Source organism: Nipponia nippon, unplaced genomic scaffold (genome assembly GCF_047370975.1).
Source record: "Nipponia nippon isolate SJK-2023a ecotype South Korea unplaced genomic scaffold, ASM4737097v1 scaffold_6, whole genome shotgun sequence".
Taxonomy (NCBI): Eukaryota; Metazoa; Chordata; class Aves; order Pelecaniformes; family Threskiornithidae; genus Nipponia; species Nipponia nippon.
This window is the reverse complement of record NW_028262380.1, coordinates 65,445,233-65,457,412: the sequence shown is the minus strand read 5'-3', so window position 1 is coordinate 65,457,412 and position 12,180 is coordinate 65,445,233. Positions and strand designations below refer to the sequence as shown.

The following is a 12,180-nucleotide window of genomic DNA, read 5'->3' as shown; positions in this document are numbered from 1 at the left end:
AAATATGCTTTTAGAGATCAGAGTTAGGGACTGGCTAGATGAACTCTGAGTGGGAGAGATGAGGTGACAAGGTTTTCCCAGGAAAAGGAGCAAGAACAAGCAACTAGAAGATCACCAATGGGCATTCGTTTGTCCTTCATCAGAAATTACTGGGCTGAATGAAGCAGTTTTTCACGTTTACATAAGTTTCTGCTCTACTGCAGGGGGACTCCAGTGTGGAAAGATGCTAACAGGACACTGATTTATCTAAACAGATGAGAAGTGGTCTACAGAACAATTTATGATCTTATAGTCATCACGGGTGCTACTCTATTGCTGCGATCACCTGCAGATATGGCAATGCTCTACTTGGGACTCCACTGGCATTAGACTGTCCAACAAACAAATCCTCTGAGAACTGACTACACTGCTGCAGAGGCTGCTGGCACCAAAAAAGAAGCCCTTAGAAATTACAGTAACCTTCATAATTGAAACAACTTTGGCACCTTCTTTTCCCCCCAAGCAGAACTGTGCTCCCTTGTTTTGTTCCCAGTGCTATTTTATGAGTAGACAGTTATAAGAGTGATTTTTATGAGGGTGATTTTTGATAGTATTTTTAGCAGTTTGTGAGAGATCACTCAGAGACAAAATGCCTATCACCATCACCAACACAATTTACTTCATTAGTGGAGGTTTGGGCACCTTACTGATGGACACCCAGCCTCGCTCAGCATGGCTAGCAACATTTGCCCTACAATCCACAACAAGTAAGTCCAACATACAGCTATAATCAGGACCGTCTTGTCACTGTAGGATCATGAAGCCTCTGTCCCTAACATCTATCCGATTACTGGCAGGTCCCATAACCAGGTAAAACCAATACCTGGGCCTGAAGTTGCGTACTGGAGCTACCGCAGCTTTTAGCGGCCAAGGGCTTAGCTCTCAAAGAATGAACCTCCCTTTTTGCCCTGTGTATGTGTATGCAAAAGCAGATTTATATGTGGTTTTGGGCACTGCAAGCTAGATAGCAGCTGACCTCAGAGTTTAAGAAGAATAAAAAGCAGATGAATGGCTTTCTCCATGTTTCTTCTTGGCTATATTTAGTCAGGCTCCAAGAGCAGATGAAACTTGTTACTTCTACACAAGGATGAAGGGCAGATTAGTGAGCTGCAGCTTATGTCAAGATCAAAGAGAGGGTTTACAGATAGTCCTTGGGTTCACCTGAAGACACAACAGGGGGAGGAATTAGGAAAATAAAAGCTGATAAATAATTTCAGCAAATTTGAGCCATAAGAAGCAAATATTCTTCTGCAACAGAAAGACAACAGGCCCCCCTACCTTACATAAAACATACCTGCAACTGCATCAAATCATTAAGGAAAACTGGGTGCATTTAAGGGAGGGGAAAAAAAAAGTCAATTACGAACAGAAAAGGAAAAGGTTGGAAATCTCTGAGAAAATGACAGGTTTGTATTTTACAGCAGCAGACATGTAAAGCCAAAGGTTATAAGGTGTGGGTACATAAAATAAAATTATACACATTTGAGTGAATAAGGCAAGAAAGGCATCAAATTACAACACTACCTAGCTTTGCAAATCTGTACAGGTGCCAGTAGCTATATCAATCCATTACAAAGGCGGTATTATCACAGCTGTATTTGCACTCAGTACTTTTCGCCTCTTCAGGATTTTTATCACAGGCTGGTGAGACTACCACTTGGTACCAATGTTACTGCTAAAGCCACTAAAGTTAAATACATCAGAGTGATATTTTGCATTAAGGGGCTTGGTCTCACAAGGCAGCAAGCATTCTGGCCCCAGCAGTGCTCTACTACTGAAGGAGGAGGTAACTAAGGACATGAATTTTCCCCTCTTACATGAGCAGCATGTCAGACTATCATGTTAGCTCTGGACTTGAACCCCTGTGTGCATCTGAACTCCCTGATCACCCATATAGCCTCAGCTTTGCTCGTGACTCTGGTTCTTCCCCGGCATGAGCTGACTCCTTGTTTGTAGGGGGATCCAGGTTCTGGCTGGCCTGGTTTCCACTCCTTCCCTGTAAGAACAACAGACGCAACTCGCTTAAGCTCCCAGTCGTGATATCTCCTGCACAGCTACCAAAGGCAGAGCAGATGTAGATACTCCACTGACATGCACAATATTGAATGCATACTCCACAGCCAGCCTGGACCAGGGCTAGAGAACATGCCTCTACAGCATAAATGCATTTTGAATGATGAAGCAGAGCTTTAAAACCCCTGAGCTGCTGCTAGCTTCAGTAGCGATGGCTTTTGCTTGCTCAGAAGTTTTTTAAAAGCAGAGACGCCTATCCTTCAGGCACCCACTGGTGAAACATGCTAGGCCTTTAGGAAAGTTATCCATTAATCCTTGAAGTGTCTGGAAATCCAGCCAGGGAAACTCCAAACTCTGACCCTGTTCCAATTAAAAATGGTGGGATGTAATGGGAACAGGTGGGAGGGGAAGAGAGTACTCAAGTCTGCTTTTTATAAAGTGAATTAGTAAAATTTATATGGAAGTAAATTTGTAGCAAATATGTACTGTATATACTGAATGTAATACTGTGAGGTTCTATAGCTACCTGCCTTTTTCTATGAACATCTCCATTTGTCGAAGTAGACACTGGTTTGGAGCCCCCTGTGCATAGGCTCAGATCATTTGGGTGAAGCACTGAAGCGCCTCTATAAGCTTTATTAAAAAATGGACGTTATTTGAGGCGCTATACTATTGAACACGTACCCTCCCCAGACCCTGTGCTCACAGTCTGGCAAGGATTTCTTTCTAACAGCACTTCTGGGCAGACTGCAATATACAGAAGTTTCATACAAACTCTGGCGTATGCTACAGGACAAGAGGTCAACACATTTGGTGTAGGATAAAAAGATTCTTTATCACAGGTCACTGGAAATCCACCTAGTCACTTTAATGGGCTCTGGATAAGGCCCCATGTAGACTGCCAGATGTACAGGTCAGACTTGCATCTAAGCAGGTCTTCTACCCTGTACAAAATAACTCTTCTGAAGAAGACCATGGTGTTTAAAAGCCACAGACTGGAAAAGCTGACTCTCATTTGCCTAATGTTAAAAGGCTGTAATCCTGGGAAATAATTCATACATCAAAAATTAAGACAGACGCTGATTTGCTTTTAAAAGCACACTGTAGAATACACACTAAAATACTCTGAATGGTGGTGATTTATACACAGACATAATGATTGTTTTTAAGCGACGAGTGCTAAAGCAAGCCATGGCAGAAAGCCTCCCTGACTTAATGTTGGTGGAGAGGAAAAAAAAAAAAAAAAAAAAAGGAAAAAATTATTCACATTATTTAGGATACCTTCATCTGGTATTTACTGCAAAATTACTGTAACATTTTGTACCAAGTGTGTGTAACAGGATGTGCTGGAGGCGATACAGCAAGTTTGGCCTGGAAAAGAAGAGCGCTCCCTTTCTGAGAAAGCCATCCCGGGTCGTCTGCCTTCCCCAGCTGTAAACCTTCCTGACTGTCTGTCAGCGTAGACGCTGAACTGCTCCAGCAAGGTGACTGAATTCAGGGCTGCTACGAGGCTTATTGAAAGCACAGAAACCCATCAAGGGAATCCGGGGCTGCCTTTCAGTTGGCAGCAGTTCAGTTACTTTGTCATCATCTGACTGGGCACCTGTCTCATCTGATTCATTTTCTTTTTTTGCACAAAACCAACTCTTTACCTTCATCTGTGAAATCTGAGGAAGTTTCCGCTGCGTATCCTGCCTACCACTAAATGTCTGTGACATCTGCCTGCGACCTCTGGCAAGGCTCTGCGCCACGGCAGCTGCAGTGGTGCGAAGCGACTGCCACGAGACGGCAGTGTTTTGGAAGCCTTTCGCTCTGTCTGGACAGACAGCGCTACAGCTTTCGGGGATACGTGCTGTTTTACGTTAAAGCCCAGGAATAACTCACTGCTGCAGAAAGAAGACCTCCAGAGAACTAGAAAGGAAAAAAAAAAGGATGGGCAGTGCAATTTTCTGTTATTTAAATTTGGTTGTTCAAGAAAAATTGTGTCTCATCTGCCTCACATTTCTCATTGTAATGATCACTTCATTTTTAATTCCTTTCTTTTGTAGCACTGGTGTCAGCAAGCTTCGTCTGAAGCCATGTTATATTGCAAGCATGTTTGAGATGATTGGAGCTGCTGTTCTTTCTAGATAACATTGTCAGAGCTGAACATGTTCATCCCTAAAGGTGAATGACAAAGCTTTTGTAGCAGCATATTTTTACAACTGTAAATGATCCCAAGTAATTTAGAGAACATGGGCAAATGCCTGCCTTTAATCAAGAGGGTGAGGTGCAGGCAATTGAACTATGCCAGCTCATCACCTGGCATCAAAGCCTATGAACGAGGAGGACCGGGTACACCCCGCTGGTTAGTGCAACAGCGACCAGGCCTTTCTTTGTGCTTTCCCACCCCAGTAGTGCTATGTCTGAATCGAAGCGTCCAAAAGCCTGTCCATTTCATCGGCAGTGCATTGCATTAAGAGAAAAAAAAAGTCCAAACAAGGCCTGATTGCAACCCCTTTTCTAACTATTTATCAGTAAAATATTTTATTTGAATAATTTTTAGACCTTTCAGTTTGGATGGAACAAGATATTCCAGATAGCCTTTAGGAGGGATTACGCAGTTCTGGGAACCTCATGCCACTGTTGGGTTTCAATGCCGATGACAGTCAGCTTACCTGCTCTGCTTTTCTTCAGCTGTGGCCAATTTTTGTTCCCTGGAAAGGGATAAAAACAGAGAGTGCTGTCTCTTCTGCCTTTAGTCACCCTAGAGAAAGGGCTTGGGATGTCCTAGCTCAAAAAGGAAACCAACAGGTCCAAAGACGAAACACAATAAGCAACAACACTAACAACTACTAAAAAAGGCCAAGCTCTTAAATGCGAGGGGACTGAAGCAAAACCCTCTGAAGTCCCTGGACAGACTAATAGATCATGCTGTAGCTTCGAACGGTCCAGAGTCTTTATCGTTGCTGATGTGCGAGCCAAAAGCAACACAGTTTGACTTTCAGCTTCCAGGTAGACTCTGTGCTACTGACAGGAAAACCATCCAATTGCTTGTGGCTAAGCACCTTTGATATGAAATTGCTGGAGGAGAAGGGCCACAAAATGCCATAGTACTATTTTTAAAGTTGCTTTTTGGAGTTAGACCTACACTGTTAAATGTACAGGATTTTGCTTTCCTGTCTGTGTATTACAGTTATAAAGTCTATAGCTTTTCCTTTTTCAGCTTCCAATAAAATGAACAACTTTTCTTGTATCAGGTGTACCAGCTAATTGATATACTTGTACTGTTATCAATGAGCTTCAAAAATGCCCTTTCATCATCACAGCTGTTGGGGACTTTGCCGTTAAAACCAACTGTAAACAGCATAATCAAAGCTCTTACTTCCTACCTGCCTTTCTCTTAAGCCCTTTTCCATTCAAAGGGTTTAGAGTCTTTCCATTATTACCGAACTTTTCCATTTATGCTTGAGTTGTTTGGTAAAATGCATGACATACATATTAAACTCATAGCAAACACAGAGCATGTATATTCAATAACTATAAAACAGACCCTTTTCTGCACATGAGCTCATTGTTTATGCTTGTCTGGTATATTAAAACATGCATTTCTGGGAAGCTGCAATAAAATAAAGTTTAGTAAAACATACTTCATCACAGTGATAAAGAAATAAAGTTGCATCTGGACTGAAAGACCATTCTAAGTAGTAACAGAGATGATTATATTTTGCCTGGTGGAATAGCCAGGGAAGTTTAAGCACAATGTTTACCCTGAGTATATGCATAGCATTAAAGAAAAATTAGGTCCAAATTCTTTTTGCAAGACAAGAACCATTTTGGGAGAAGTATTTTTGCTTTCTGCCCCTCCCCATAAAGCAAAATGCAAGCACCCTCATAGCTGTATAGCCTTTTTGGAGTGATGCCCATAAGGCCTTGACCAGTTGAAATGTACATCCTAGTCCATTACTGTATATCATACCTTCATATATATGTAAAACCACTGTCTTTCCTAAGACCCTGCCTTCTCCCTGACCCCACCAGACACACACAGCTAGGGACAGACCATATCCACAAACACACTATCACATTTTTAAATAGCACAGGGTGAAGTCTAGCTGGCTGGTAAAAATATGTATCACTGCAGAGTGGTTAGAGAAGGGGCCTAGGACTGGAACAACATGGTTCTAATGCTTATCCCTGACCACAGCATGAAACCTCTGGAAAGATCCAGGTCTGACTGACACTTGGTTTACGTCATTGTAACTGTGCTGGAGTTAGCACTCTGGATTTACTCCACATTTCCAACAGGGTTGTGGAGTCAGGCCTTGATCCTCCCATGACATCTCCCTGCCTCAGTGCCCTGCCATTATTACCTAGCACTGTACATCACCTGCCAATCCTCAAATCAGGTGTGCTTTTCATAAAGAAAGAATAGATTTAGCTCTGATATTGCATGCAGTCTATTTCTATTAGTGCTAAGGTCTGTCCCAAGCTAGAACAGCTTATTTCTTCTTATTGTATCACTTAGAGACAGTCTCAGTTCTTTGGGGGAGCCGCTACGTGTGGCGCACTGAGCCCACTGCTGGTGCTATGCAAAAGCAGATGGTACTGCTCACTAATATGCACACTGCCATTCCCTCCTGGGGAGCCCTGCTTCTTATAAAAGAGACGTATTACCTGTTGGTACAGCAAATGATATTTACCTCTAATTTGCTCCTCTTCAGCCTGCTTCTCATTTTTTCTTCTTTCGACATCCAGTGCTTTGCAGTGGTCTGTCACCATTTCGGTGTCAGGCTGAGACCTACACTTCACAGCTGCTTGTTGCTGGTTTGTTCTGTGGGTCTCATTTCTGGATAGATATGAGCACTGTCTGGAAAGAGATAAGCCCAGATAACGTCAGGTAGCTAACCCCATTAAGTATTTATTTGGCTTAAATCATCTAACATTGCTGGTGGAAAGATAAAAATCCTAGGAAGATGAGCACAATATTAAAATGGCTTCGTGCAGCTTGGGCAATTTAATGTTTACACCAATTGTAGAAGTGACAAAGCTGCAGTGCTCCTCCCTAAGATAACGGTAGGATCATATTCTTACTACTTATGTCCCTTACCCTGGCAGAGTTGGAGATCTTGAGGAAGAAACCACCGTTTAGAACGAGCTCTTCAATCTAGGCCTTGACTGGGTCACCACAAAGACCTAAGATGAAGCTGACTGAATAGTGGAATGTTTCACATTACTGGTTATATGCTCCAAGTCCTGCAATTTTCTTTGAATGGCAGTTCTCAAACCGCAGGATACAGGCAGTAATAAGGCGATATGTTTGAGGCGTCAGCATAAGAGTCCATTATAACTATATTGGCTAAAGTTACAGTCACGCTTTACCAAGCTCGTTGGAGTTTAACTTGCAGTACATCAGTAGGTCTTTGCAAATCCGTGCTTGGAAGCATGCTTTCTGAAGTTTAACTGTGCCGCTGCAGTTAGCTTTCAAAAAACCATTCAAAGTAGCGAGTACTTATTTGTGGCTTTGTGGTTTATTTACACATGAACATAAGAAAGCCCCAGCTAGAAATCTGAAGAACTACTCTAAATGTTTATAGATACCAGTAAATTGAAAAATAAAGCGAGATACATCTGTCAACAAAAGCGCCTTTTTTCCTGTTTTCATAATTTTGAAATCTTTTATTAAATTAGAAAATTTTACCTGAACATATTTGAAGTTGTAGTTTATACAAAAACCTACTAAAAAAGAAAAGCTCAACAGAAAATGTCTTTAAAAGACATAACTAACTTAAGTAAGTTAGTTAAGTAACTAACTTAAGTAACTTCAAACAAAAATGCTGTTCCTGAACTTGGCACATTGCGCTTGTGTTAGGCCTTTAAATTGCCATGCATGTAAATTCACTAAAGGAAAAAGAAAAAGAAAAGTAAAAATTAATGACAGCCTAGGAGAGCCATTGGTGTTGCCTCACTCTAAGCCATGCCGCAACGCAAGAAAAGCAAACTTGCTTCTGTACACACAGTACCAGGAGTATGCAACCCCGGGGCTGCACCCCTGCGCAACATGGAGTGTATCTACAGCCAAAAAACTCCCGGCAGCACAAATACATGCAGATAAGTTGGAAGTTTATTCCTTTGGATGATTCTTTTGGAAATAAGGTGTGTTTGGTGTTCTTTGGGACTAAGAGAGGCAGATGAATGGCCTCTGAGGTAACTGCTTGAATCAAGTTCTGGATTTTTTTGTTGTTTTAGATTATTCATGTGATTGACAGGAAAATTTTATGAAATTGTCATTCCTGTTCTGTTTTTGCAATCTGTCCTTCACCATGGCTTTTGGAGAGCGTTCTCCTCAGAGCGTCCCCCAGATACCAGCACACCTGGGCTTACAGGGTTCTTTGCAATTAATACATCATCCAAACAAATGATGTTGTAGAGCACAATATGGCACCTTCCATCATCCCCCCCTGCAGAAAGATGGCTCTTAGGTTTAGCTGGAAAGATGTAGACCAAGCAGCAGAGTGGAAACATGAGGAACCCCCAGAGTACAGTTGCCATGGGACACTACTGTGACATTTCAGAGTAATAAACATATTTTTCTTCATATCTTAAGTGTTGAAAATTATTATCCCCCCCCCCCCCCCATCCTCACCCCCAAAAAAGTCTCTTTCTCCAAGGAGGAAGATGAGCAGCAAAATATTTTAATATAGCTTCAGGTAGAAAGATTTCATTCCCAGCGCCGCTATCGAGACCGGATATTTCGTTTCATGTTTCCTTTAGCATTCTCTGGATGTCATAAATGTCATCGTCTCTGTTTCTACCATCAGAAAACTGTAAAGTTGGATTCTCAACCATTTGTGCTTACTTTTTTTCCCTTCCAACAGAAGATTTTTCAGCTTGCTTTCAATATTTACAATATATTACAGGAAGCTGGTGCCTTCCTGCTACCACTGAACAGAAATAATGAGTGCCTGACAGCATGAACACCACGCTGCTTATGAAGACTGCTTTCATTGGATAGCAGTTTGGAGCAACATATTTTATAATTATTAACACATTAGCATTCCAACAAAAGATAGTCTGCTTTCTACTTTCAGAGTACAGAGCAATAACACCATCACCATAATAGTTAAAACATTACCCTGGCCTGCCAGAATCACTTGCTCACAACCTGCAATGCTGAATTAAAATGTTCCTTCTATTCCCACATACTTTACAGGTTATTTATGTTTAATTTAGCTTTGGGTTCATAAACCATAACCACACTGACACTATCCCTTCCTTTCCTCTCTCCTCCTTACACCTCTGTGTGCGTGAACCTCAATTACTAGCTTCCTACCCTAACCACAGCTAGGCTTCAAGCATCTCTTGTGCTATCACTGCTGTAGGGCAGGAGAGCAGCCATCTCCTGTGTTTGCCAGCCTACTACAGAAGAGACTATGGACTTCAGCTCTCATTGCTCCCAGCGGGCACTTGCTGGTGCATGAAATCTCCCAGAAACGTGACTCAAGTTAGGGTATCCTTGTTGTTAAGCCTGCTAAATATTGCTCTGTTATTCCATTTTATGAGCAAAAAGACTACAGCCTTGTGTGCAATTATTGCACCTCTTTCTGTGGCCTTGGGCAGGTGATTTATACAGCCCAAACACAGCAGGTAAATCGCAATTGTATCATGCCTTCCATTTTGGAAAAGAAATACTGTGGAGGTGCCGCAGCACTGAGGTGAGGCAGGATGGTGAAGCAGACTGTAGGGGATCTGAGCCTGACTTCCACAACTACTATGTTTTCCTCAATAATGCTCGGCGGGTTGGTCAGCGCGAGGCTGAGGGCCAGCACCCATCCATTCACTGACACTTGCCCAGTTTCTGTGTTTAGGCTAAAAGCCTTAGATACTCTCTATGCATATGTGGAGGCCCTACTACAAAAGAGGCTTTGATCCTCTGATCCAAATGAGACTCTGATCTTGGTTGGGGCTCATAGGTGCAAATGCTGGAGAAATAATAACAGATGGAATATCACAGTGATACATTAATTACCATATAGAACCATATAGAGCTAATAGGGGAACATTTCTAGGCAAAGATCTCATAAATAAACCAAATACGAATGCATAAATAAGTAGAATGCAAACACATAGGGCCATTATAAGGGCAGATGTGTGAAACTTTTTTTTGTCTGTATGTTAAGCAGTCCTTGACATCTCTTTTAAAATTTATATATTTACACTGGCAAAAGAACAATCCTTTCTACCTAAACTACAGAGAGAAACCAAAAACATGCTGGATAGTTTTACCATTCAGATCTATTTTGTCTTTCTTTTCAAGTATAATCAAATTCTTTCCCATGCCTACCTGCCCATTACATTTCTGAAGAACTATGTATTGGAGCCTGAGAAAGGTATTTGAAATCATATGCATGCACTGAAGGGAAAAAACCAAAACCAAGTAATGTCTTCCTGGAAGGAGGCATTATAAATCTCCCTGGAAAAAAAAAAAAACGCTCAGGCAAATCGTGGTCCCTACAGAGATACTGGGCTTTCTAAGGCTTATGTATTTTTCTCACTATCTGTTTCATATCAGAGGCTCAAGGGACACTATTTTAAAGGCCAGCTGGAGAAGCAGAAGGACACGGTACCCATCACAGAAGTAGCAAGGACTGGCCATACACCCTCAGTTCCTGTGCCAGGAAGGTGCTGGGTGCAAGATGGGGCCAGAGGAATCACAGCAAAAGTACCAGTATAGAGGATCCAACTCACTTCAAGTAACAAGCTCAATATACCTTAAGAGGAGAGAAGGACCTCACCTCTCTGTATCCTGGGTTTGTGGTGATCACCTCAGCCACAGCTCTCCTGAGGCTGGGTGGCTGAGATCTCGCTCTCAAAGCAAACGTCTCCTTGTAAGGAGCCTGACCCCTCCAAAACATTGCACTCAGGCAGACGCTTATCTCAAGGGGTCTCAGTCCCCAGCAGCAGCAGCACCCAGTGCTGCTGAGCTCCCCCACACAGCAAAGCCCCTCAGGTAGGCCATCCCCACACCCTGCTCTTCCCTCATAAATTAATAATTTCAAGCTCCCTCCCACTCAGCCATGGATCTACCAGGTAAGCAGTGGTGCAAACATGAATGTTAAAAATTTCTTCTAAAACCAACAAGTACTCATAGTCATACAAATGTGGGGCTAGGGCTATCACGTATTTAACTAATGTACATTTCGCAAGGCAGGGTTTTCCCCGATATTCTGGAGCAACAGGCTCCTTTGATTAATTTCAAAGTATACTTTATAATTTTTTTTTTAAAGATAATTTCCTTTAAACTGTGTAATATAGCTGGCAGGCTGTTATTAATGGCTATTTTCAACCCTGGCAAAGGATTTCTATTATAACTGCTTTTCCTCTATTGCTTGTAATTTTCCTTAAGTTTCACCTCTCAAGCTGACATTTTCCAAGTTTGAAGTCTGCCCAAAAAGCGAATTTTTTGGAAAGCTGAAGAAACTTTCCCTTCAGTTCAGCGGTGCAGTTTTAACAAGGGTCCCTCACACAAGCCCAGTAAGACTTGCCTCACTGGAACCAAAACTAACACACATTTTGGTGTCTATTGCTGCAATCACGATGCAGAGACAGGACAAAAGAATTATTCAGCCTAAGTAAGACCGTTGGACCCAGTAGGCTAAATTCTTCCATGGCATAAGCCCTTGCAACGTCCCCGAAGCTAATGGGATTACACTGCTTTACACCCAGGCTGAGCGAAGCCTGCTGTCTTCCTCTGAGCGAGCAGCTCAGACTTTTTCTCATTGCTCTCCATGTAATTTAAAAGATTTGTTTTTTGTAGCTGGCAGGCTCTCCCTTTGAAGCGTTCAATCCACAGAGAGTTCCCCTCTTGCGAGTTTAAAATGTTTTTGTGCCACACAGGCTGCTGGTCCCTCCACGTGGGGCTCCATGAATACTCCCTGTCCCCCTACACCTCCTCCCTCCCACATGCCCATCTTGACTCAGGTCTCGTGCCTCCCCTTTTTTCTCCATTCCCACCATTGCACAACCTCAGGGAGAGCAGTTGGCTGTCTGCGGCTGCCAGCAGCACAGAAAATGAAGTGTAATTTTGGGAAGAAATGAAAGGGGTGGGGGTGGAAGGCAGTATAAATGCTACTTAGAAAACTACACAGA

At 42.4% G+C, this 12,180-nt stretch overlaps 1 long non-coding RNA gene across 1 annotated transcript in view; it reads right to left on the bottom strand.

The window, feature by feature from the left end:
• Nucleotides 1-1,604: 1,604 nt before the first annotated feature.
• LOC148051530 (uncharacterized) overlaps nucleotides 1,605-12,180 on the bottom strand; it is a 154,798-nt gene continuing 144,222 nt past the window's right edge. The window contains exons 2-4 of the long non-coding RNA XR_015700008.1: nucleotides 6,735-6,901; nucleotides 4,710-4,748; nucleotides 1,605-2,035 (exon numbers count right to left, since the gene is read on the bottom strand). This is a non-coding gene — a long non-coding RNA (uncharacterized LOC148051530). The remainder of the gene's footprint in view (nucleotides 2,036-4,709; nucleotides 4,749-6,734; nucleotides 6,902-12,180) is intronic.